Source organism: Triticum dicoccoides, chromosome 6A, assembly GCF_002162155.2.
Source record: "Triticum dicoccoides isolate Atlit2015 ecotype Zavitan chromosome 6A, WEW_v2.0, whole genome shotgun sequence".
Lineage (NCBI taxonomy): Eukaryota > Viridiplantae > Streptophyta > Magnoliopsida > Poales > Poaceae > Triticum > Triticum dicoccoides.
Window position 1 is genome coordinate 204,258,113 of NC_041390.1, and position 5,627 is coordinate 204,263,739.

Here is a 5,627-nt window from a genome sequence, read left to right on the forward strand (position 1 = left end):
ATAATGTCGGTGCTGGAGGAGTGTGGGCGACGGTTGATGTACGACGACTACTAAAATTTGGGTAAAGGAATTGATGCGGGGCGGGAGTGCCCAAGATCGCGCACGGTCCAATAACAATATGCGTGTATGATAATAAGGAAAAGTGGCACGGAACCGCTGATTTTTGCAATGCTCAAGGCGGGTAGTTTGTTTTTTATATTTCTAGCTAGCTAGTCTATCGCACACGGTTCGTCCTAATTTCCAAAGAAACTTACCCGCCTTTAGATTGCACAAGTGGTGGTTTTACAACGCACTTGCATCGCACACGGTTAAGCTAGTACCTCCAGCCTTTGCTCGCGCTTGTGCGGTCGTGGTGATTTCAGCGCACTTGCATCGCACACGGTTGAGCCAGTACCTCCACCTTAATTTGCCCGCGCTTGCGCAGGCGTGGTGATTCACAACGCACTTGTACTGCACATGGTTAAGATATTATACCCGTGTCTCTTGAGCGTCATTAGAGTCTTTGCAGCAAAAATAACGCTAGAGAGGGTCAAAAGACAACCACACCAGCATGTGACCCAAAGATATATGAGTAAAAGGGTGGTATGTGATGTTCAAAATTCCAATGCACAACCTTGACCGCGCGGGCCCACGGTTGGGCGCGTCGTTGAAGATCGATGAGACTGGCCAGAAGTCAAGAACCACCTGGAAGTGGCCAAATATATGTAGGAATATTGGGGATGTTTAAAACTTTAAATACACAATGCATAACTTTGGTGGAAACTGCCTTGCAAACATATATATATATATATATATATATATATATATATATATATATATATATATATATGACATAATGTCGTACCTAGCTAGGATGCTTGGCCCACCACCTCCCACTTCGTGTCAGCGGGGCGGATGCACGTAATGATTGATACTTTGGTCATACATGCATGTCGACATGACCTACCATAAGATGGACCAATGAATCTTTCGTTTGGTCAAATGCCAGTTGTTGTTGTCGATAAACCGCTTGGGCTAATAGATTGAACCATCATAAAAATCTCACTAGAGGGACGACAAAACCAGCACCTCTTGCATGTGGCCCAAAATGATGTATGTTGGGCAGGGGTGATGTGTGTTTTCAATATAGAATAATGTACAATTTAGATGTCGTGCCTACCTCTCGATACAGACAACAACCATGAAGCAAGGTACTTAAGGACGAGATACGCAAGGTTCGATGTAGGTCGAACCCAGCAATCCGAGCATGTGGGAGGGAATCCTGACAACGCATGAGCTCAAGCTTTGGTTGATCGACATGTGACGGTGACCGGCCCTAACACGAACTAGGATGAATCCATTCATGGCCAACACATACCCCTCATCATCGGTCAATGGGATGATATATATATACACTCGGGGAGCCCACATATATGCATGTCGTCACAAAAAACCGCACAAGGGAGACATCGTCAATCAGAAGACCCCGTATACATTCCATGCGGCCTGAAAATATGTATGGGTATGATGGTGTATGATGTGTTTAAATACCAAATGCACAACTTCGATGAGCCACCAACTACATTATAAACTGAACACCGGACCCGACTCCAAGCCTAGTTCAATACGTACGATGTCGGTTTCCCAACTTCGAGGCGGCGGGGGGGTCGTCCACGCATGCGCTCAAACTTTATTTTGTCTAGCATGGGACACACACACACACACATATATATATATACACATCTACACATCTATACACCTATATAGTGTGCGAATAACTTTGAAAGTTGGTCGCTGGATGAAGCCAAGCCGACGGTACAGAGATGGCAAATTCGAGCACTACTGGCCGTTGGATATCATCTACATTCCGCCTGATTCTGCCACATGTATAATCTAGAACACTCCATGGTTGAACTTAAGCATAGTGCACAAACCTCAAAACACAAGCACATCTCCTTTGTTCTCTAGAATCTTCCATATATTAATTGCCCAAACTTTTTTTTCAAAATGAATTGTCACTTTTTGTTTTTACTTTTGCAATGCACAATTCCATGAATCTTAAAATATATTTTATATATAAAACTAATTGTCGGTGTACAAAAATAGGGGCGCATCTTTGTACCCCTTTTCCTGTGCACGGGCAGTCAGAGCCGCGCCCACTACCACACCAAGCAGAACGAGGGAGGTAAGCCAAGGTAAGATCAAAGCCCAAGGCAATCAAGGAAACGCCAAGGCCAAGACCACAAAGAGCAGGGGGACGAAGCAAGTTCCCCCGGCAAGACCCTTGCCGGGTGGCCTCAGTGGCCCTGGCAAGACTGTTGCCAGGACAGCTCGCCCCGCACCAACAGAGCGAGCCACCCTTGAGCCCGCGGCCCCCAGTGCCATCATCAGCATGGGGCCAGGGCTCAGGAAGGCACCCATGTGGTGACATATAGATCTTTGTGAAGACATATTCAAGATCAGATCAGAAGACGACGATTCTCGGCAAGATCCTTGCCAAGGAAGGCCACCAGACCCCCGGCAACATCCTTACCGGGGACGACAACACGCCACGGCGAGATCCTTGCGGGGCCACCCGGCAAGGCCCTCGCAAAAGACGCCGGAAGGCCACCGCCAAGCCCACGTCAACCAAGCTCCAACCGCCGTTCACATGCAGCTGCCAGCCCAACCAGCTGGGCGGGCACCTGCGTGGCAACATGCAGCTACCAGGCAAACTCATCAAGCGCCTGCGTGGCGGCATGCAGATCTTCGTGAAGGCTCCACCACCGCGCCAACTCAGCTGCCTTCCTGCCTACATGGCACCGCATGCATCCCCGGCCGAGGCGCATGTCGAAGCGAGGAGGAGCGGCGATGAACGGGACGGGCCTCACCCCCGTCCCCAATAAAGCAAGAGGACACCTAAGCAGTGCATTAAATGCACCTTGTCCTGTAATACGAGGGATAACCTCGTGCCACTGTAGACCTTTCCACCTCCTATGGCCACTGTGGCAACCCCTTTTTCCTACAAAAGGAGGCCCAAGGCGACGAGGAGAGGGATTCGGCTCTTTGGAACCACACGCTGACCACAGCTAGTTCAAGCGCTCAAGAACTCTCAGAAATACACCCACCAAAGCAGGACTAGGGTTTTACGCATCCTTGCGGCCCGAACCTGGGTAAACGATCCTTGTAATGTCTACTAGCCCTGCTCTCCTCGCAACCCTGCGCCCCGGCAACCGTAGTAGGGATTCTTATGATCCCATAGGTGTCGCTCCACACCGACATCCTTGGCACGGCAGGTAGGGGGCGCAATTGTGAGAATCTGGTCTAGTAGTTAGCCTAGCAGTTCTTCGTTCCCATGGCCCCTAAGAAGAAGACGGCCACGACGGTCGATTCTTTGGGAGCCGAACGACCCGTGCCGGTGCGGACGAGCAGTGGATCGGTCGTAGACAGGACCCGGGCCGCGGCCCGCGAGCACCAGCATCGCCCGGGCAGTCGGAGCCTGGCGAGCGGTGTTGTTTGCGCGCCCGACGACCATCTACACGTTGCCGGATCCAAATACGGAGCTAAGCCCCCCGCAGGCGGTGTGGGGCCCTCCAGGGGCATCGTTGTGCAGGCTCCGGGCGGCGCGGCGACCTCCAGGGCACCTACTCCAGCGACCACCGCACGTTCTTCCCATGGTGAGCATGCCGAGCAGCGTCACCACGATGGTGACACTGGGCACCGCCGTCGGAAGAGCCCTATGCGTCATCGGCAAGATGAGGCGGTTCAGCACGCTCGCCGAAGTGCTGGCGAGAATGGCGCGCAGCCGCTGGGTCGTGACGGAGCTCCTTCTAATGTAGTTAGAAGTCGAAGCGCGCCGCGATCCATGCAGTTGTCACCGCCGGCCATGCCAGTGGAAGCTTTGGCACGCGCACAGCTGCTCCTCAAATTCCCTCCTGCCGCGGAGAAGCTCGACGAGTGGAGGGCCACCATCCGGAGCCTCGTCCCCATCGCAAACAAAGACGATCCGCGACCAGCAGGGCCCTCGGGCCGGCGCTCCACCGAGCCACTACATGCTGGCACTGGGAGGACCGGGGGAGCTGCGGCCACGGTGCACTCTCCTCCTCCTCGCCGACCGCCGCGGGCGTCGGCCCATCGCGACGACGCTTGTGAAAACACCTCCATAGCATCGTCCGACCCGCGGACCCTCTGCAACCAGCGCCAGGTCCTTCAAGAGAGAGCTCATGAAGATGCTTGAACCACCGGCGAGCGCCGGCACGAAACGCGCCGCCAGTCGGACAAGCAGGCGGGACCCGCTATGGACCACCCGGCACCGGGGGGCCCCGGCGGCCTACCTTACGAGGTGGGCTTCCCGGCTTTTACCCGTGAGCTGAGGCAGTTCTAGTGGCCGTCCCACCGCACGTTCAAGCCCGACGTCGGCGAGAAGTACACCGACAAGACCCATCCGTCCGAGTTCCTCAGCATCTACACCATCGTGATGTAGGCCGCTGGGGCTCGCGATGACAAGGTGCTTGCCAACTATTTCCCGCTGGCGTTTAAGCCCAATGTGATGTCTTGGTTGATGCACTTGCCGGTGTATTCCATTTCTTCCTGGTCAAATCTGTGCCATGAGTTCGTTGGCGCCTTCACAGGAGGCCACCAAGCTCATGGCCAGGCCAGTGATCTGCATATCATTCCCCAGAAGGAAGGGGAGACCCTGCGCAAGTACATACAGAGATTCAGCCGGGTGCTGTATAACATCCCCGACGTTCACCCCACCGCTGTGATTAGCGCATTCCACCAGAATGTACGCAATCGCAAGATGCATGAGGAGCTGGCGATGACCAAGGTTAAAGATGTGTCCGAGCTCTATGTTCTGGCCGATAGGTGCGCCCGGGCTGAAGAGGGAAGGAAGTACCCAGGCGAAGACGCTGGTGCGGAAACCGACTCTACTGATGAAGATGCCGCCACCCCGACGAAGACGAGCCGACGTTGCAACAAGAAACTCAAAGGCAAGGTCGTGCTTGCCGTTGAGGGATCTGACAATACTGGTGCCGACAAGAAGGTCAAGGCAGACGCCCCCAGCAAGGAGATTGCCGGGTGCGCCGCCTGCCAACAAAGAGATTGCCGGGCCCTGGCGGTTACCGATAAGCCAGGAAGCTCCGGCAAGCAATACTGCAAGATCCACCGCACCAAGGGCCACGACCTCCAGAACTGCCGACAAGTCGAGCTGCTTGTTGAGAAGCAAAAGGCTGAGTACGAAAGGCAGGACAAGGAGAAGGACCAGGATGGTGCTAAGGGATCCGGCAAGAAGCGTGGCGGCCAAGGAGGCCGCCCCGGCAAGGACAACCAGCGAGAGAGGCCCGCTCGGGGCCGCGACAAGAAACAAGAAGACGACGGTCACGGCGAGCACGATGAGTCTGGTGAGCAAGGGTTCCAGAAGGCTACGAAGGCCATGTGCGTCGATGGAGGCGCCTCGCTGCATACGTCTCACCGCCGCTCAAGCAGTGGGCACGTGAGATTACAGCAGCAGAGCCGTTGTTCGACGCTCAGAAGCCGCTGAAGTGGTCCAGCACGCCCCTCATCTTTGACGCCAAGGACCACCCTGACTGCACTACCGCGGTCGGGTGTTTTCCATTGTTGGTCTCGCCAACTATACGCAACCTTAGGGTAAACAAGATGTTGGTTGA